We start from the raw sequence: 22,183 nt of genomic DNA on the forward strand, positions 1-22,183 counted from the left end.
GCGCATCGTGTGTTTTGCCAGACCAGCCCGCGTTAATGTCCAGGAAGCGGCCCAGGTGGTCAGACACAGCCTGCAGGATGACCAAGAAGTATCCCTTCCAGTTTATGTACAGGGAGGCCTGGTGGTCTGGGGCACAGATGGGGATGTGCGTCCCATGGCTTGCCCCCCTCCCCAACAGTTGGGGAAGCCCAGGGCCCAAAGACCTCGATGACTGCATCCACATTAGTGAGGCGGATGACTTTGCAGAGCAGCACTCGATTGATGGCTTTGACCACCTGCAGAGGGGGACACAAAACTGAGAGTCACTAGGGTGCCAGTGTGGCTGATAATGCTCCTTCCCCAAACCCCCTTCCCAGGAGCAACCCTCCCTGCAATCCTGGCCACCGTGGGCAGTCCATAGTGCGGGTGGGACAGAACTAACCCTCCCTGGAGAGGACTTGCACCCCTTCCCCACTTTTCCCTGGGGTAGCCCATCCCCTCCTTGCCTCTCCCCTCCCCCCGCCCCCACCCCAGGCACAGTGGCTGGAGACTGCCATACCTGCATGAGCACTGCTCCAATGGTGGATCTCCCCACACCTAACTGGTTCCCCATGGCTTGGTAGCTAACTGGCATGGAGAGCTTCCAGAGGGTGATGGCCACACACTTCTGGAGGGGAATGGCAGGCCTCATGCGTGTGTCCCGTCTCTGCAAAGCAAGGGCAAGCCACTCACAGAGCTCAAGGAAGGTGTCCTTCTTCATTCTGAAATTCTGGATCCATTGTTGGTCTCCCCAGCACTCCAAGATGACGTGGTCCCACCAGTCGCTGCTGGTGTCCAGAAGCCAGATGTGCGGGGCATGCTGGCGTCAGTCCACTGCTCCTCCTTGTCCCCCAGGAGGGTCAAGAAGAGGGCCTGGGAGACGAGCTGCAGCAGATGCTGAGAGGTAGCCTCCAGCAATTTTGCTGCCAGGCTTGCAGCAAGACATCCAAAATGAGCACCAGAGTGCCCAAGGGCAGCTCTGGCTCCATGGTGCCGGGTGCTGTGGTGTCCCGAGTCAGGGCAACCAAAGCAGACAGACAAAAATGCTTTGCTGTCCCTCAGCAAAGTAGGCAAGCAAGCAGGAAAAGCTGAGAACCGGCTCTCCAGGGGGGTCCCTTTAAGCACAAGCCTCAGATAGCCTCAGGCAGCAGCCACACAAAGTAACTACTGACCTGATGCCCTGCTGGAACCAGTTTCAGCTGGCCTTAAATGCGATTCAGCGTCCAATCAGTGTGGATGCGCTATTTCAAAATAGCAAAACACTATTTTGGAATTCCTTTTTGTGTGTAGACGTGTTATTTAGAAATATCTTATTTTGAATTAATTATTTCGAAATTAGGTATTTGTAGCCAGACAGGAACCTACCTGTAACATTTATTTTTGCTTGCCTGGAGCATGCAGGGCACACAGAGCAGTAAGCCTTGAAGCAGAAGGTAACCGTAAATGGCTGTAAACAGAGATATGCCAATTGCTGACCAAGAGGCTGCCAAGGAGTGCCCTTTACTAAAACCCATACTAATACAAACACACAGCCGTCCGTGGGGGAAGGAATTTTTTGCCCAGTAAAAAAAATGTTTAGTACACACAATTTAGTTATTTTTTTTGCAAGTGTAAATTAACTTGAAACTTGCTTGTAAGAACTGGCGCCACAAAACAAACCAGTACAATTTGGCATTTTAAAATTTAAAAAAAAGAATACAGGCCCCCAGGGGTATAACGATGGGTTTAGCAGCACATTTACTTTGAGTGTTAATTTACCATCTATTTGCTCGTTGGGTTAGGTGTTTAACCTCCCGAGGTTTTACGGGAATGCCCACCTCGTATTCGTTTTTCCTAGGAATTGAGGGGCCGGCCCTGGCCTGACACGCTGGAACCAAGAGGCACAAAAGGGGGTAAAACTTGTACCTGGATGTGGTCCTTTGTCTTAAGTGTACACATAAACTTAAAGCTCTTTAAAGATTAAGCTGTCACTTGGTACCATTATTTCTATTTTCTATCTTTATTTTCTTTGTAACCATTTTTAAAATCTATATTTGCTAGCAGTTAAAAAAAAAGCAATAGCCATTGTAACCATATAATGTATAAGCTTCTTTAATAAACCTGTAACTGTTTAAGTTTTAACCTAACTCCTTCTGTTACTGTAACAAAACCAAGCACAAATTAAAAAACTTCAGCCGGTCATAAGAAACAGGTATAGGAAGAGCTTGGGCATTTTAAATTGTGTCCCTCCCAGGGGACAGATCGGTTGGGGCATCTCCCAGTCTTTCCTAGACTTCCCGCTGCAACAAAATCCTGTATCCTAGCAGCTAAAATCTAAAATATAATAAGCTCTTCCTATAAACTCTGGGGCGTCTGTCAGCCTGTTGGCTGCCCTCCGCAACAAAACCCCGGTCCTAGCAATAAAAACACAAACATTAAACCTTTTCTCAGTAACACACACACACACTGCCCTAACTGTCGGCTAACAGTATTTTGAAATAACACTGTAGTGTAGATATACCCTAAGGGTGTGTCTAGATTACATGGCTCCGTCGATGGAGCCATGTAAAGTAGTTTACTCGACATAGTCAATGAAGTGGGGAATTAAATAATCCCCACTTCATTAAAATAAAAATGGCTGTCACGCTGTGCCAACAATCAGCTGATCCGGCACAGCGCAGCAGTCTACACTAAAACAAGGTTTACAGGAGCGGTCGAAAAAGGCTTCCCCTGTTGACCGCACTGCATCTAGACTCCTGCGCTGTGCTGGATCAGCTGATTGTCGGCACACGCGGCAGCCATTTTTATTTTAATGAAGTGGAGATTATTTAAATCCCCACTTCATTAACTATGTCGAGTAAACTACTTTACATGGCTCCATCAACAGAGTAATGTAGTCTAGACACACCTTAAGAGTGTTAGGAGTATTTTGCTTATAAGTAGTTTACTGAAGTTAGGATAAATGACAAGCAACTAGAGATCACTATGAACTGTGTTTTCTAAAAATTAGCTATAAAAAGACTAGAAATAGAGTATAATTTTCAACAGTTCTCTGAAGCTATTCTGAGACACCTTCCTGACAGCATACTTCCCTTCAGGGAAGCAACTGGCCATTGCTGACCTGTTGCTAATTACCTAATGCCATATAATTTAGGGCACGTCTACACAGCGGGGCAAAAGTATGTAACTTCAGCTACATCAATTGTGTAGCTCAAGTCAAAATAGCTTAATTTGGCTTTTGGTGCTGACTATGCAGCAGAAAGTCAAAGGAAAAGCATACTTCTTTTGACTTCCCTTACTGTATGTGAAATGAGGGTTGCAGGAATCAGAGTAAGAAGTCCTCCATCTTGAAATTATTTCAAAATAATGGCTTGCTGTGTAGACGTGCACTATGTTATTTTGAAATAACGCTGTAGTATAGACATGCCCTCAGCTTCTAGGTAATTTGGGATTCTCTAAACCTATTACTTATGTCTGTGTGTATTTAAATCAAAGGGTATGTCTACACTACCCCGCTAGTTTGAACTAGCGGGGGTAATGTAGTCATCCGCAGTTGCAAATGAACCCCGGGATTTGAATTTCCCGGGCTTCATTTGCATGAAACCAGCCGGCGCCATTTTTAAATGCCGGCTAGTTTGGACCCCGTGCTGCGCGGCTACACGCGGCATGGCCTAGCTAGTTCGGATTAGGTTTCTAATCTGAACTAGCTGTACACCTCATTCCACGAATCGTACAGCTAGTTCGGATTAGAAGCCTAATCCAACCTAGCTAGTCCGTGCCGCGTGTAGCCGTGCGGCACGGGGTCCGAACTAGTCAGCATTTAAAAATGGCGCCGTCCGGCTTCATGCAAATGAAGCCTGGGAAATTCAAATCCCGGGCTTCATTTGCAACTGCGGATGACTACATTACCCCCGCTAGTTCGAACTAGCGGGGTAGTGTAGACATACCCTAATAAACTCTAGTTAAGAGCATGCTTACTTGTAATGATCTGTCATTAGCCGGAAGCACTGTGTTACCATTGATTTGTTCTTATCACCACCTGGAATGAAATCATTACAATACCACTGCTTTGGGTTCTGAAAACCCTGGGTAACAGTAGGACTACTCCAGCAAGAGATACTAGAAGAGAAGGTCCTCTGTCTGGGTAAACTCAGTGCTAGCTCTCCTACTCCTGACATCCAGCAAGCACCCATTTTGACTCTTTTCAACCCTGGATCACTATTCCGATGTTTCCTTCTCCCTACCCTCTGTTTAAGGATTGGATGGTCCATTTTTACAGTATTTGGGATGCTATTACAGTGGACAATTTGGTCATATGTACCATCAAATTAGATAAGACCCTATGGTTCCTCTCCCTGCCTCCTTCTCATCCCAGTACCCCGGGCTGGGGAACCTTTTTTTGGGTTGGAGACGGCTGACACACGGAAAAATTAGTCAGGGTCTGGGGGCTGTTGTGAGGCAGATGGGGAGGCAGGGGGTGAGGCTGGAGTGCCAACATGGGCTCTCCAATGCTGGGGGAGGCTCTAAGCTTTGGGGCCCAGATCCAGGCAACCCAGTAGTTGTGTCTGGCTCCTGGGCCTTAGGTTCCCCACCCCTGCTCTACTCCACGATCTTCAAGGGCCCCTCTCACCATAGCATGTTGAGGAGCAGTGTCAGTCTCTAGTGACTTTGGGTCCATAGAAGCAATCCCTCTTCAGTATCAGGGACACAGGTTCTTCTTAGTATATCCAGGTTCCCAGGCAACAAGGGGGATGAAATCTCTCTCAACAATGCATCAAATGCATGAGAATCCATATGGTCACCTTAGTAATTATCCTCCCTGCCTTGAATCACAAGTAGTTTGTTACCTGGGAGCTGCAGGACATTTCCATGTAGCAATGCTGAGCCACAGGAGGTTCCTCAGATGGCTGACCAGCAGTACCAGTACACAGTGCTGCTTTTTGGCCCATCTTTCATTCCCCAGATTTTTGCCACATGGTGTGACTGTGGTATCAATATACCCAAGGAAGAAGAATTTGTATCTTCCAGTATCTGAACAATTGTTTACTTAAGCACAAGTCCAAGTCCAAAGAGGAATTCTTCCTCCTTATTCATTTCACACCATGGTCCTTGATTGTCCGGGCCTTATTCTAAAACAGGAAGTCAACAGTGATTCCAACTCACAACATCAAGTTCATTGGGGATCTGATAGAAATGCTCTCAAGCTTGTAGAGTCTACTGACAAGCGTGATTCCAGGCGATCTGTCATACGGTTATTTTTGGAGCTGCAGTCTCACCCCTCAGCCACAGCCTGTGTATGTGTGAGGTTGTTAGGCCACGGGCTGCATGCACATAGGTAGTCCAATTTGCCAGATTGTCTCTTTCTCCTCTTCAAATGTGGGTGATCTATGTTTGTCTTCCAAATCATCATCCCTTGGCTAGACTAATCTGACTTCTTCCACTGATCCTGGACTCATTTACCTGGCATCCAGAATTGTCCAGAAATCTCCTGCAGTCCATTTTTTTGCAGATTGGAACATCCAACGATTGATGTGTTTTGCCATGAGAGACAACAAGAAACACCATTTTGGTTCCAAAAGGGTCTCAGGCCTTGACCAATGCTTTTCACCTTACCTGGGAATTGGCTCTTCGGTATGTTTTCTGCAATTGCAATCGTCCTGCAGGTATTCTCAAGGTGAAACTGAACCATGCCAAGCTTATTTTTATTGTTACAGCATGGCCAAGACAGTATTTATTCTCTAAGCCCCTCAAATTATTGGTTCAACCTATCATTCCTTTTTCTTGATCCCAACCTCCTGACTCTTCATCAAGGCTATGTCTAGACTGCAGGCTTCTTTCGAAAGAGCCTCTTTCGAAAGATCGCATCTAGACTGCAGGCGGATCTTTCGAAAGAGCAATCTGCTTTTTCGAAAGAGAGCACCCAGCGAGTCTGGATGCTCTCTTTCGAGGAAGCCCTATTTACATAGAAGAACGCCTTCTTTCGAAAGGAACTTTCGAAAGAAGGCGTTCTTCCTCGTGAAACGAGGTTTACCGCCATCAAAAGAAAAGCCGCATTCTTTCGAAATAATTTCGAAAGAATGCGGCTTGAGTCTGGACGCAGGGGAAGTTTTTTCAGGAAAAGGCTACTTTTCCTGAAAAAACCCCTGAGTCTGGACACAGCCCAAGGTAAAATTTTGCATCCAACACTCAGCTCCCTGCATCTCTCAGAGTGGATGCTGCATGGTTAGATGAGGAGGGGGAATTATGTCAGAAGGCTTGTCTTAACAGTAGGAAACCCTCCACCAGGACAGTCTATTCAGCAATTTTCTAAAGATAAAATAACCCTGTGTCTGCTGCCTAAGTTTTTATCCTAAGTGGTTTTTGAGTTTCAATTGAACCCAGTTATTTTTCCTAAACCATGTTCAACCACAGAGGACCAGCACAATGAATGTCAGGCAATATTCAACTTTTTATCAGAATAGAGCTAACTTTTCTGTTCCTCACCTTGTCTGTTTAAGATGCAGAACATGAATGATGTGTCAAGTGGTCTCTTCAACGACAATCTTTGAGTGGACAACTTCGTGGATAGCCTATGAAGCAGGCCAGTCTTTGCCTTCTCAACAAATAGGAGTTCATTCCACAAGAGCTCATGCACTTCCATGTGGCTGTCTTGTATTAGACATTTCTAGGGCAGCCACTTGATCCCATGTGCATACTTCTGCAAATTACTATGTCATTATGGCTGTGCCCAAATCAGGTGCAACTTTGGGAAGGAAGTCCTGCAGTTCTAATTTAAATAGTCTCTGAGGCCCCCATCCCACAGGTACTGCTTGTGAGTCACTGTGACAGGGCAAGGCAGCCATGCACTGAGCCTGCAGGGCCCAGCCAGGGTTACCTGGCTGCAGAGGCCCCTCCCCCACAGCCCTACCGAGTATGCCCGGGCTGTAGCTCCACCATAAAAGCCTGGGGAAGGACTCAGTCTGGGGAGACAACTGGAGGAGAAGGACTGGTGAAGGGAGCGCCTGCACAGCTGTCACCGGAGACTCCAGGAGAGGCCAGGGGAGATGGAGGCGAGCTGGTGCAACCCAGGGATGGCCCGCAGAGGAGATGCCAGCCCGGAGGCCTCAGTCAGCTGGGCAAGTACCTGGGAAGGAACCCCTGGGAACTAGGTAGGAAGTGGCCCAGGGCAGGAGCAGGAACCGCTCCTCCTGCCCCGAGAAGCTTGGTGCATTTTGGCAGGATTGCCCTGCTGAGGGAGTGACCCTGGTCACTCACAGGGCCCTGGGACGGGATCTGGTGGAGTAGGGTGGGCCCGGGTCCCCCTGCCTGGGGATGCGTCCCTGCTACAGACTTAAACTGTGTTGTGGACTCAGGCTGGAGGGCCTTGGACTTAAGAGGACAGGTGGGAGAGGCCCGCCACAGTCACCTATATGGAATGCCTGGCCTCCTGTAGTTGAAGAATAAAAAATGGTTACCTTCCTGTAACTGTTGTTCAAGATGCGAGACAAATGTGTACTCTTCATCCTGTGTGCACTGGAGTTTGTACTTTGAGGTTTGTTGCTAAGGAACTGAAAAGGTTGGAACACCTCTGCCATTATATAGTGAGGGAATGAACTAGGATTGCAAGGCACGAAGCACTCCCTCCTATGACTACTGATAGTTCACGTTTGGCTCTGAGCACAGGCTGTACACACACATACATAAAATAAATTTCCACATCACAAATCTGACAGTTACAAGCAGGTAGCTGTTTTTTTTTCTTTAGATCCCACTTCAGCAAAGCACTTAGGCATGTGTGTGACTGTCTGCTTCCCATCACCCTCTGGTAGCTGCAGGGCAGCCCTACCAGCAGCCTGCCTCAGTTTCTCTCTCCCCTGTATCCACCTAGCCCATAAGGCTAGCTTACCTTTATTTATTCACTCCATTGCCTTCACTATTGTCTGCCTTTATTATATGTAACAGTAATACTGTATAAGGAACACACAGGCCTGTATCCTATAAGACATTAGATTCAGCAGTTATTCATAGACCTCAAGTCTTATGCTGTTAACATAGATAAATGGAACGGAAAAACCCAAGTATTGGGAAGCTGAAAATAGAGTGCTTAAGGGGAATTTCTGACCACAGGAACGTGAGTCCAACCACAAAAGTGTCATAATGATGAATTGATGTATATGACAATACAGGAACATGAGTGACATCTGCAGATACTTAAGCTTGAGAGGGCCATGGCAACTAATTGATGTATATGATAGTAAGTTGAGAACATTGATGTACTAGTCTATAGGAGAGGGACATGCCAACATAAGGAAGAGGGAAGAAATCCCTACTGAATATGCAGGAGACATTGTGGTATCATTATAAAATAAAAGTGTCATTCCAGCTTCTGAGCAGTAGGACAGAGTTGTAGTCCTGGGAAGCATCAGAATGACGGCCACTGGCGATGAGGGTTAAGGTGGTAGTGATGAGGATTAGGTTTTTCTGCGAGGCATGGTGTGACTATATGGATGTACAGGCATACGTTTTGTGGTCTCTCACCTACTTTTCTGAGTTGGGGTATTTGTGACCGTGATAAACATATTAATAAACTATTTGTAAATATAGAAGAGTTGCAATAGTGTAAGTGTTACAATTGTGGCACATTGGGATTCCCAAATATCTAAGAAATTGAATAATGCTGAATCTGATGTTGAGACAAGCACCTGTTAACCCTTAAAGTGATAGCTGGGAATTCTTCAGTACAGGCAGTCCCCGGGTTACATACAAGATAGGGACTGTAGGTTTGTTCTTAAGTTGAATCTGTATGTAAGTCGGAACTGGCGTCCAGATTCAGCCGCTGCTGAAACTGACCGCCAGTTCTGACTTACATACAGATTCAACTTAAGAACCCCAAGTCAGCTGCTGCTGAAACTGATCAGCCGCTGATTCCAGGAAGCCCGGGGCAGAGCAACTGTGCCTCGGGCTTCCTGTGGTCAGCACTGGTCAGTTTCAGCAACGGCTGACTTGGGGACGCCTGGGGCAGAGCAGCTGGGGTGCTGCTGGGTTTCTCCAGTAGCACCGCTCCTCGGCGCTACTGGACCAACCCAGCAGCACCCCAGCTGCTCTGCCCCAGGCGTCCTGATTCAGCCGCTGCTGAAACTGACCAGCAGCGGCTGAATCAGTACGCCTGGGGCAGAGCAGCCGGGGTGCTGCCAGGTTGGTCCAGTAGTGCCCAGAGCGGCGCTGCGGGACCAACCGGCAGCATCCCAGCTGCTCTGCCCCAGGGTCCACAACAAACGCCTGGTCTGCTGGGGGAGCACACTAGCTGCGCCCCCCCCCCAGCAGACCAGGGACAGGGGGAGCAAAGCCGCAGCGGCGGGGTGCCTCGCCTCTGAGGCTTTGCTCTGCGGGACCCACTTTGCTCCCGGTGCCCCTGGTCTCCTGGAGACGGTCCCCAACAGACCAGGGGCACCGGGAGCAAATCCACAGCTGCGGTGGGGTCCCGCGCTTCTGAGGCTTTGCCAGAGCAAAGCCTCAGAAGCGCGAGACCCCGCCACGGCTGCGGGTTTGCTCGCGGTGCCCCTGGCCTGCTGGGGACCGTCTCCAGCAGACCAGGGGCACCGCGAGCAAAGCCGCAGCAGCGGCATGTTCCCCCGCTTCTGCGGGTTTGCTCGCGGTGCCCCTGGTCTGCTGGAGATGGTCCCCAGCAGGCATGGGGCACCGCGAGCAAACCCGCAGCCGTGGCGGGGTCCCGCACTTCTGAGGCTTTGCTCTGGCAAAGCCTCAGAAGCGGGGGAACCCACCACTGCTGCAGCTTTGCTCCCGATGCCCCTGGTCTGCTGGAGACGGTCCCCAGCAGACCAGGGGCACCGGGAGCAGCTTTTCTCGCCCCGGAGTTCGAGGTGGCTGACCGCTGCCTGTGAGCTCCGGGGCGAGAAAGCCCCGTTCGTAAGTGCGGATCCGACATAAGTCGGATCCGCGTAAGTCGGGGACTGCCTGTATTCAGTATAATGAATACATAATCTATAGATCAGGCTACACTACTGTTCTTTGTAGGGAAACCATCTGATTCATATGCAAGTCTGGCTCCCTAATAATTAGGATAGTCTGGCCCCAGGCCTTCAGCCTGTAAGGATCAAGCTATTCTTTCACAATGTACTTTTCCTTCATGCATTCTCAAACTTAATTGCACTGATCTCCCTTTCTGACACAACCCCAGGAAGGGAGACCAAAACCTGAACCTGCCTGCGCCCCACTATGTGGGTGGGAGAGACAAAGTCACAGTCACATCTTCCTAGGTGTGGTAGGATATAAAACCAAAGCCAAGCCCAACTAACAAAGGGACAATATAGCTACACTTCTTTCAGAGTGGGTATAAGTAGAACGGAGGGAGGACCTTAAATCATGGAGCCAGGAAGTGCAAGCCATTAGTTTCTTCTGCTTGTTATTGACCTTTTTGATTATTGGATTCCCAAAGAAGAATGAGACACCAACATACTGGAAGCACATTTGAGGGTAGCCAAATCATGAGCTGCCTTCCTTCCTGGTCCTGCTACTAGGGTCTTGGTAAGAAGAACGTTTGGCAGCAAACTGATTTCTCACTGTCAAGTTTCTGTGCTACTTAAAGAGAGTTTACCATGAATTGAGAGCAGGCAGGCAATGTGGGCCTCCCAAAAAAGAGTTACTGCAAGCTACTTTCATTGCTCTTGTAAGAGGTGAGTCTTGCATTCAATACTACTTACATTGCAAGTGAACCAGAATGCCAGTGTTCATTTCAGCCACACATTGCATGTGCATTTTTTTTTGATTGCCAAGGATTTTAGGTGCATGTCAACAAGTTTAGTGTAGCACAGTGAGAAATTAAACAGCACTTCTCTAGACTGGGTTTTAATTGTCTAGGAGTACTAAACAATGACTGAGATAAAAATGACTACAAAATATGTTAATTTCTAACTGGCTAAATTCATCATTTTGCCCAATGGAATTATCCTAGATATTAATTTCATTTTTTAAGACTAGGTGAATAGAGGTCAAGGACTCAAAGGATATTGGAACTTATTAAGCACTGTACACCATGCCAGCTCTACATTTGAATAGTAATTATGATGCTTACCCTTTACTATATGAAATAGGACACAGCTACATGAAAACCCATTGAAAAATCCTGTAGCTTTGTTTTAAAACTCATTGGTGTGTGGGAGACCTTGGTTCAATTCTCTTCTCTACCTAATGAGAAGGGATTGTAACAGGGGTTTCCTACTTCACATTGCTCTTTCGAAAGAAGAATGTAGTTTAGATGTGCCCTAGTGTGTGCAAACAATGGGATCAGTGAGTTCATCAAATGATTTAATGTAGCAGACACTATTTGGTAATTGAATGAGAGTGGGGAAATTATTTAAAAAGTAAATGGAAGTAAAAAGTAAATCACCAATTTATCTGTGTTCCATGACAACCATAGTCTTAATGAGGGCATTTTAATTCATTAAATCACCCGTATGCTAGTCTCTTCACAGACAGTTCAGATGACAAGGGCCCTGTGCCTATTCAGCACAGTTTTGAGGCTAGTTGAATTTTCAAGTTAACTGTGTAGTTCATCTTTAAAATTTTTGAGCTCTATTTGCTCACATTGAAGCTATTAGTATTCTCTTTGGCTCATTCCTGGAAACTCTCCCAGTGACATCTGGATGTCAAATGAAGGAGGAAAAACATTGCACAACATTTCATGGGACAAAAAGAATTTGAAATTATATCTGTTATCTGTTGTGGTTACTTTGGGATTTTGCATATTTTGACAGCACTGTCTTTTCTCTGGTGGCAAACAAGTGCGTAATCATTATTCCGCATTTTTGACAAATGTAATTACACCTGCAAATTCATGGACCTTTCATCACAGTGCAGACTCCAAAATCAACCACTCTTCTGTCTGTACTTATCAGTTATGTGAACTATTTCTATACTCTATGGGTGCGTCTAGACTGGCAAGATTTTGCTCAAAAGTGGCTGCTTTTGTGCAAAAACTTGCCAGCTGTCTACACTGGCCGCTTGAATTTGCACAAGAGCACTGACTTTGTAATGTACAAAAGCAGTGCTTCTTGTGCAAATACTTTCACGCTCCTGCTCAGGGATAAGCCCTCTTGAGCAAGAATACTTGCGCAAGAGGGCTAGTGTAGACAGGCACCTTAATTTTTGCGCAAGAAAGCCTGATGGCTAAAATGGTCATCAGAGCTTTCTTGCACAAAAGCGTGTCTATACTGGACACGGATGCTTTTGCGCAAAAGCACTTTTTGCGCAAAAGCATCCGCACCAATCTAGACGCTCTTTTGCGGAAATACTTTTAATGGAAAAACTTTTCAATTAAAAGTAATCATGCCAGTCTAGATGCAGCCTATGGGTGATATTCTGCCCAAAGAAGCATTCTGTTCATTGGAGGGAACTGTTTTATCATGCCTTATTTCAATCAACAGGGAGAGATGTCAAAGCTGCTCTGTCCATGACCTAGTCAAATGATTATCAAGAACCTGTACACAGCCCTTTTGCATTCAATTGATAGTTTTTTCCCCTATAATCATCCCCTCTCCTCCTGTACACAGATGGTAATATTTACTGCTTGTAATATTGGAGAATCATGATGGAGTTTACAGATCCCATGTACAGACTAGCAAAGAGAAGGAGCAGTACCCCACCATGGTGGCAGAGCATGCTTTAGATGGAAGATATGCTTAAAATGATACTCAGTATGGGATGTGGGTAATGATAACCTTACTTGATACAATCTGTAATGAGGTAGCTGACCTACTCTGGCCAGAAGGAGCAAAAGCAGGCTAGAAGGAGCCTGGACAGAGCACTGGCCAATCAGTGAGAGGCTTTTAAGAAGCCACTCAGAGGGCAACTTGTTGGAGCAGCCCTGTATTTAAGAAGCAGCTCAGTAGAGGGCAGTTGGGGCCTGACCTGGGAGGGTGAAGGATCACTCCCAGGCAGACTCAGGAAAGCAGAATAAGAGATGCTCAAGCTTCATATCTACCAAGCTGCAGGCCAGGAGAGTACAAAAGTCACAGGAGATGTGGCCCAGGAGGCAAAAAAGGGAGAGAAAGAAGCTAGGACAAGGCTGCTGCCAGAGGGTCCCAGACTGGAACCCTGAGTAGTGGATGGGCCTGTGTCTCCCTAATCACACTGAGGAGTGGTCTTTATGGACTGTAGCTTGCATCTGAGGTGAGGGACTAGAGTGAGGCTGCAGTTGATCACAGTGGCTGATGCAAGTCTGAGGGCTGCTGGTAAATCAGTGTGGTGGGCACTGCTGCAGGGCAGTGTCCTGAAGAGGATGCCATGGTCCTGGGAGGGATATGACTCTAGAGCACTGCATGTAGAGCAGGGTTACTCAACATGCAACCCACAGCCCATTTCTTTGTGGCCCATGGTGAGGTTTGGGTTTACATGGGGCTCAATATGTGGCCTGCGGGTGGGATCCTTTGAATATGGGGGTTTGCAATTTGCATAGGTTTTTCCAGAAGAACAGTGTAGCGTAGACATAGCCTGAGTGTGGTGCATTTCTTAACTACATAGAGCCAAATGCAGTAAGCCATTAGGAGAAATGCCCATTGATTTATAGACTCATAGATTCATAGACTTTAAGGTCAGAAGGGACCATTATGATCATCTAGTCTGACCCCCCGCACAGTGCAGGCCACAGAATCTCACCCACCTCTCCTAGAATAATCCTCTCACCTATATCTCAGATATTGAAGCCTTCAAATACTTTGAAGACCCCAAGATGCAGAGAATCCTCTAGCTGTGATCTGTACCCCATGCTACAGAGGAAGGCGAAAAACCTCCAGGGCCTCTGCCAATCTACCCTGGAGGAAAATTCCTTCCTGACCCCAAATATGGTGATCAGCTAAACCCTGAGCATGTGGGCAAGACTCATCAGCCAGACACCCAGAAAGTTCTCTATAGTAACTCCTATCATCCCTCCATTGACCTATTTCCCACTGATAATGAATGGTCAATGAATGAAAAGTTAAGCTGACACTTTTGACTCAAGTTAAGGGAAATGGCACAGATAATACTAGACTAACATGAGGACGGTTGTGAATTAAGTGGACTAAATGTAGCCTGACACTGTAGCCTCTTTCATGCTCTTACAGTTAACAAGTAGATAAAAGAGTTAAGTGAAAAGGAAGAATTAGAAGAGATTAAAATCTGTAGGGATGAGGCAGAAAATTTATACCTGGAGAATTTCTCTGGATGTGGATTTAAAAGTATCTAATAAAGTGAAGGGAAAGCATCACCATTGCTGACTCTACACTGACAAATCTTAAAAAAATATTAAGGTCGAGTGGGAGCAGCATTTTGCATCCTTGAAACTGGAGTTAAGAAATATTAAAAGTATCTATTTTTGTAGCTTTCACTTTTTTCAGTTTTAAAGATCATTGCTGCACCTATGGCGTGGGGGAGGGGGTTGCCCCAAAAGTATGTACAAAGGGGGCCGTGTGAGGTGTCAAACAAAAGCTTGTGTTTTATTGATTCTGTATATACTATTAATGTATTTGTATGATATCTGTATGTGGAGCTATAAATATGTAATCTGTGCTTGGGCTGGAAGATTCTCTGTCTGAGACAGAGCAATGGGCAAAAAATATTCAGCCAGTGTCTATGCTAATTAGCAAGGCTCCAGGGACAATGGCTTTTTAGGTGCTAATATGTACCTGAGGAATGAGTCTGGAAATCTGGATACCTGAAAACCAGCCAGTATCTGATGACCACTGACATGGGACATAGGGATAGGTCACTGGGACATGCAACCTGCTCTGGTCAGGAAAATGCCAGGAGAGGTATATAAATGCCATGTGGTAATCTCCATCTTGCCTTCAATTTTGCTACTGATTCCAGATGCAGCCTTGCAAGGAACAGCGAGCCAGGAAGAATCATGGGCCCATCCTGACATAGGATGTACACCAGAGACTTTTAAGATAGCAGTTTGTAACATCTCTGCTGAAAGCCTGCATCGAGAACTTGATGATTCGATGCATGTAATGTATTTTCCTTAACAACCTTACTCTCATGCTTTTCTTTCTTTTATTAATAAACCTTTATATTTTAGATTCTAAAGGACTGACTCAGCATGATCTTGTGGGTAAGATCCAGAGTGTAAATTGACTGGGGATTTGTGGCTGGTTCTTTGGGACCAGAAAGACCCGTTGGGGATAGGTGAGATTGGGTTCTATAATCCCTCATCTGTGTGTTAGGCCCAGGGCTGACTGGGGCACAGGGAGAGTTGGAGTGTCTGAGGGGGTTGCTCAGTGTGACTGGTTTGTGACCTGTTCAGGAAGGTTTCTGGTCAGGAGCTGTACGGAGCCCTGAGTTTGAGCAATTCGTCCCTGAGTGGATGCCCTTAGCAGTGCCCAGACCCCACCCGGTCCATCAAAGTAGCTATCATGACAGCTGAATTGGTAGGAATAACGTACAAATGACTGCAGCTGTTATCTCTTTGGTTTCATTATCTGGTATACTGGTAATTAAAAGGAGTAGCTCAAAGCAGGAGTAACTTAATGAATCAAATACTGTTTTTTTTACAAGTGAGTATGCTTGAGCATGAACATAGTATTCCTGTGATGTATTCCTACAATATCTGGCAATGAAATGACAAATTAAAAAAAAGGTAACTGCTTTAAAAATGGAGAAGTTGATATAAAAATTGCTTTGAGTAAGGAGATATTTTAAGGAAAAGATATGGACTCTGGTTGGATGTTGTCACAGACCATGCATGCCGAGAAATGGGTTATTATAAGAATTCGGGCAAGTCTGCGTGACCCCTCTAAGTCTTAGAGTTATGCAGCCTAATAGTCAAAAGCACTCTACCTGCCCTCTCTATCAGGGCTGTGTGGCCAGACTTAGTAGAGCAGTAGGGTGGGCAGCAGCTTGCATAAGGGGACCTGGGCCTCCCTCTCCACTAGGTCCCAACCCAGGTCTCTGTCAGTGACAGAGTTACTTGCCACCAGCTCAGTGGGGATCCAGCCAAAATGCACCAAGATAATGTCAGGCTGTCCAGTCACCCTCCCTCAAAAGCCTCCCTGGGTGACCGCCTACATATTTCTCTTCAGCTTAGTTGGTCTCCCTTCTCACTGTAGCACCCAGCGGTTGTGGGTTACTGCTGTCTGTCTGGTCTTTGTGTTGAAGTGTCAGCAGTCCTTTAACAGGAGTTTGTAAAACACCTCCTTCCTCTTTGCTGGTCTACCTCCAATGGACTGGGACACTCTCTTCTGTAACTGGTTGCCATCAGGAGCATGCTAACACTCCATGTGTCTCTCCCTTGGTCCCTGTCCCTGAGCTGAGACACAGTAGAAAGGAATAGTAATAGAAATATAGCCGTGTTAGTCTGGGGTAGCTGAAGCAAAATGCAGGACAATGTAGCACTTTAAAGACTAACAAGATGGTTTATTAGATGATGAGTTTTCGCGAAGTGGGTCTGGCCCACGAAAACTCATCATCCAATAAACCATCTTGTTAGTTTTTAAACTGCTACATAGTCCTGCATTTTGCTTCAGTAGAAAGAAAGGTCATATCCCGGGAGGCAAGTGGCAGTGGACATCCCTTGATCTGGCAAATTCCCTTATTTGAGAAGGTCAGGTCCTAAGGATGTCAGACCAGGGAGGGCCAACCTATATAAAATCTGTTGCATACTAACAGTGGCTGTAATAATGATCTTTATGGTTATAGTTTCATCAGGTAACATCACACTCTTGTACCAATTTTAATCTCATCTGTGCTGCACAGTCAAGGTAACAAAGGTTGTTTAAGGAGAGCAGCCAGCTTTGTAGGATTGTTAGGAAATACCTATACATTAAAAAAATTCCTTAAAGATCTGTCACCTATATATTAAAACAGACCTTTTATTTATGCAATGCTACAGCCAAACTTCTACGTTTAAGGAGTTGCATCTGCTTACACCAAAGGAAATTCATACCTCATTAAATGGTGTAATCTACGGTATGCACATGAGTTGCTACCTTACCCTGCTATTAGGGTGTAAACTTAGCCTTTGTGAGCCAAAACTTACGCAGTTCAGGCCTTAACAACGATAACCCAACTAGGATAAAGAATGGCTCAAACTTGCTTGTGCATTAAATAAATTGTCATCTTTAAAGATAGACTTTTAATTTATGTTTGTGTTAACAATATACACAGGTCTTTTGGGTAGTGCTTGAACTGCCACAGATTTCAAGTAGATCAATAGTACTGTCTGCCTTTTTTTCATTTAAGACTGACTAGCTCTGGCTGTTCTTGCTGTTCAGTAGTTATTATCAAAGTGTCCTCTGTCTTGAACTTCCTGTTTGCTGATATGTAATTCAGTATATGTACAGAAAGCTTGTCTAGCCTTCAGCTTTGCAGAAGCCATTATAATTGTGTACCGCAGCACCCACGTCTAAACTATGGTTGACTTTCTGAAAAATTTCCTGGAAATGTGACTGGGGTCAAAAGAGTAAATTTTTTACTGTTGGAGTGAGTCTTCGTATTAGACAATAAAGTTATTGGCACCACAAGCTTAGCATTTATAAAAATGAACAAAAAGCCAGAAAAGCCCAGGTGACTTGACATTTCATATTTGAAATTAGGAGTGTAAATAAATGTTCATAAACCTTTGTATCACGATCTACCTAAGGAGAGACACTGTACTGCTGCAAGCTGTATTAGTGCAAACAAGTTTTATTTTGCTAGCTTAGAAATAACAGATGTCTCGTTCAGAAGAGATAATCCTCTCTCCAGAGAAGGCCAAGTAAAAGGAAATAGGCTGAAAAGAGATGAGAAACCAATAGAGTGGCCTGAACTACTAGATATACTTCTACTTTAAAGGATTATATTGCATAGATTTAACAAAAAAAATCGGAACAAAAATCTTTATATAGAGACTAGCCCCAGTTCTTCAATGCACTCAAGCTCTTCTTAGACATAATAGGGGATGGCATTTACAGAGCTAGTTGAGGCTGCTGGATACTCTGTCACTTGGCCATCACTGAAGCTAGAGCAACACCACGTCTGCTCTAACTTCAGCCATTAGTGTAAACATTGTAATAGAGCCTATGACAGCAAAGGATCAGGCATAGTGGTATTCAGATCCTTCATACTTTTTGTCTACCCACAACATGCACATCTTGTGATAGGCTCTGGAGGGCCAGACTTATGGAGCGGAATTCCCTCTATAGTGGGAAAATTGACCTGTGGGCATCTCTGGCTGGTTTAGTTTTATTTTATTTTTATTGTATTTATTTATGTATTTATTTATTTTTGCTGCTTAGATGATGCAACGATCTTGGCAGACCAGGAAATTTCACCAGCTGAACTTGCAAAGGCCAACCCTTCTATTATAGACTGGAGATTCATAGAATATTGGAACTGGAAGGGACCTCAAGAAATCATCAAGTCCAGTCCCCTGCTCTCATGGCAGGACCAAGCACTGTTTATATCACCCCTGATAGATTTTTGTTCAACCTGCTCTTGAATATCTCCAGTGATGGCGATTCCACAGTCTCATTAGGCAATTTAATCTAGTGTTTAACTACCCTGACAGGAAGTTTTTGGTCAGCTTTTTGGAGAGGATCTGGCATTGCCTGTTTGATCTCATTCACTTCTCACCTTGGAAAACCTAGTTACAATCCTAGATGAAAACAAATAGCTTTTGAATGATTATGTAGGCTTGGTTAAGACTGTAGAGATAGATTGACATAAGGTAGCTAATATTGACCAAATTGAGTCAGGCTATGTCTACCCTGCCTTCTCTTATGCAAAAAATTATGCAAATGAGGCAACTCATGGAATATCACCATGCCTCATTTGCATAATTAATGAAGCTCTGTTTTTGCATAAGAGGCTTTTGTGTAAGAGCTGTACTTCCTGAAAAAAAAAGAGGAAGAACGGCTTATGCAAGGGGGAGGGGAGTTTGAGCAAAAAGGAGCTGTGTAGATGGCTCCCTTTTGCACAAAAGTCTCTTGCACAAAAATGGAGCCTCATTAATTATGCAAATGAGGCATGGCGATGTTCCATGCTTGGCCTCATTTGCGTAATTTTTTGCACAGGAGGGGGCAGGGTAGACATAAGCTCCATGTATACACTAGAGCCTTGCTCCTATGGTTTCAAGCGTTCTTCTACAGGGGTTCAAAACCTTTTTTTTTCTGAGCTCCCAGCCCCAAATAGGCTCTAAAAACACCACCAATCACCTCTGTTCAGAATAACTGGTGTAAGCAGGATCTGAAGGAAAGTTTCCCTTACAGCTAGTTGGAAGGGGGAAGCGATCCTGGGTGTGTATGTAAATAGTTTATTCCAGCTTTGCTTATATTAGATATTCAGCAGATCAAGTAGCATTTTGCTCATTTCAATCAGCTGAATTTGTTATTCAAGACCAGCTGTTTGTATCAAACACAAGGAAAGCTAAAACAGTGTTACCCATGTTTGTAATTGTGGCAATACAGAAAAGTAGGACTGAGCTACATTGTTCCAAAGTAAAGGGCTACAGTTAGCAGAAAGAACCTTACTAAGTAGGGGCTTGACTTTCAGCACCTATAAGAGGAGAGTGGGTGAGGAAAGATCATTCTGATGAGGTGCCTGTATACCCTTTCTTTGTGGGGACTGCTTTGACTCATTTACATACTACATACATGGCTCAAAGAACAGAGCTAAATACACATTAAGAGCCTCTTTTCTTATGTAAATAGTATTGGAGTTGACTTTCTTCTATCCTGCTTGCTAAGAGTGAAATCACTGGGAGAGGAAATCAGTTGAGGTTGATGGACAGAAGTCACAGCCAAGAGGTGGATGGCAGCAGATGCTGCTATTCAGCAAGGTGAGGGAGAGATGTAACAAGTGGGCAGCAGGGTATGGGCAGAGAGCAGGCAGATGACAAGAGACCAGTAGAGTCAGATGCCTCTTTACCTCCTCCCCACCCAGGATAGGAGGTGAATTTAGTCAATGCCCCTGTAAACTCTGGGCATACTCTAAGGCAGTGTTTCTCAACCTTTTTTTTGTAAAGTACCCCTTTTTTTAAAAAAAAACTTAAAGTACCCCAGTACCTACAGTTTTCAGACACACACATTTTTTTCTACCATTACAACACATTTGTTTAAACAACTTAATTGTAGCCAGGGAGGCGATGAAATTTTTGGGTATAAAAAGTACAAAAATAATAAAGTGCTGCAAAATGTACAACAAAAATTCAGGTTTCTACAAATTTCAGTTGTGTTGAAGTACCCCCCCCCCCCCGACTTCTCTTGAGTACCCTTAAGGGTACTTGTACCACTGGTTGAGAAACACTGCTCTAAGGGAAGCAGCTGTGACTGGGGTGCAGCATAGGGTTGGACTTGGGAAGAGGACATTTTCATTGCTGGACTCAATAACCTGAGAACAAAAGGACATTGTCCAGCCTGTTTGAGGTTGGACTTTTACTCGTGGTTTATGAATTGTGTTTGTGGTGGTTTCCCAAATTAATGCCAAAACTTGCTTTTCTCCCTTGTATTAAAAGTTTCTTTTCTACACTGAGACTCTGTGCTTGCAGTAGGGAAGCATTGGCTCCCAAGGTGGTGTGTTAATTACACAGGTTACTGGGAAAGGGTTGAGCCAATTCTGTGTTGGATGGAGAAAGACCCCTAAATATTGAGCCTGGCCCTGGCTGCACCTTTAAGAAGGTTACACTGGTTTTCTGCATACAAGAGCTAGGGCCAGTGTTAGGAGGTGTGTCTATGGACTTACACCACAGGGGTTCCTGCAAAACTACATTTCTCAGGCTTCAGTCCCAGGTGGCAGGGCTCAGGGCTTCAGGCCCATGTGGTATGGGTTTGGCTTTCTATCCTTGGCCCTAGTGAGTCTAATACAAGCTCCCTGAAGCCTGTTCACAGCCATCCTTGGTGCTCCCGTCCCTTGTTTGAGAACCACTGCTCTACTACATCAACCTAACTCCACCTCCATGAGAGACCTAGAGCTTACAGTGGTGGAGTTAGGGCAACAGTGTCTATGCTGCTTATATCAGTATGGAGCCACACAATAGGTAAGAAAGCCAAAATGACTGTCATCTAAGCAATCAGCCAGCTGAAAAGGCTTATGAATCTGAGCCTCTAACCAACACAAGCTGGTAAATCCCCTATCTGTTCTATCCTCCTCTCACATATCCACTATTAGGAGAAATGCGAGATTCCTAGAAAAGGGCAAATATAGTGCCAATCTATAAAAAGGAGAATAAGGACAAGATAGAGAATTCCACAGCTTAACTTCAAGTATCTGGAAAGATAATAGAGCAAATAATTAAGCAACGAATTTGCAGACTGCTAGAAGATAATGAGGTGATAAATAACAGTCAGCATGGATTTGTCAAGAACAAATTGTGTCAAGCCAACATACTAGTTTTTTTGTTTGTTTTTTAAAGTAAAAAGCCTCGTGGGTAACCTTTTCACTCCCCATTTCAGAGTCCAGCTTCCCTACCTACTCCTACTCAATATGCCCATGCAGTCATGTAATCTCCCTACCCAGTCAGTAGATGCTGTCAGGAAGTGCTCAGAGAATCTTTGACAGACCTCTACCTCCAGGATCAGACACTTATCTTCTATCATGATGCTCTCAACTCTCCCTCCTTTCCCCTTCAGATCTCTCTGAACTCACCTCCTTCTTACTCTGTGCTTTCTTATTAGCACTTGGACTGTTTATTTCCCCATCCCCACAGCTTGCTAGGGTTGCCAGGTGTCCAGTTTTGAACCAGACAGTCCACTACTTGAGGGTTCTGTCCAAGAAACAAATTGAGAAAATACTGGACATATAAACTGTCTGATGTTTTCTAATTATGTAAGTTTTATTATTATTAGGAGTAGCAGGATGTAGTTGCGTATTGCCTGGCTGGTAGGCACACTCACACTGCATGAGTGTGTCTGCCAACCAGGCAATATGCAACGCCGTGGGGCCAGGGGCGGGAGGGAATCCATGTGCTTTGCTGGGACCGTGCGCAGGGCGGGGAGCACCCCGTACCTGCGTGTGCTGGGTCAGTCCCGCTCCCTGTTGGCTAATTCTCACCCCCCGCTCCTGCTGCCCTGGCCAGCCCTGCTCCCTGCAAGCCCCTCCTGGCCAGCCCTGCTTCCCGCTGGCCAGTCCCCCTCTCCTCTGATCTCCCCCATGCAGCCCTGCTGCCCCCAACCAGCCCTGCTTCCTGCTGGCTGGTTCTCCCTCCCTCCTCCCCTGGCTAGCTCCACTCCCTCGACCC

Source organism: Pelodiscus sinensis, chromosome 6 (assembly GCF_052426305.1).
Source record: "Pelodiscus sinensis isolate ZL-2025 chromosome 6, ASM5242630v1, whole genome shotgun sequence".
NCBI classification, from domain to species: domain Eukaryota; kingdom Metazoa; phylum Chordata; order Testudines; family Trionychidae; genus Pelodiscus; species Pelodiscus sinensis.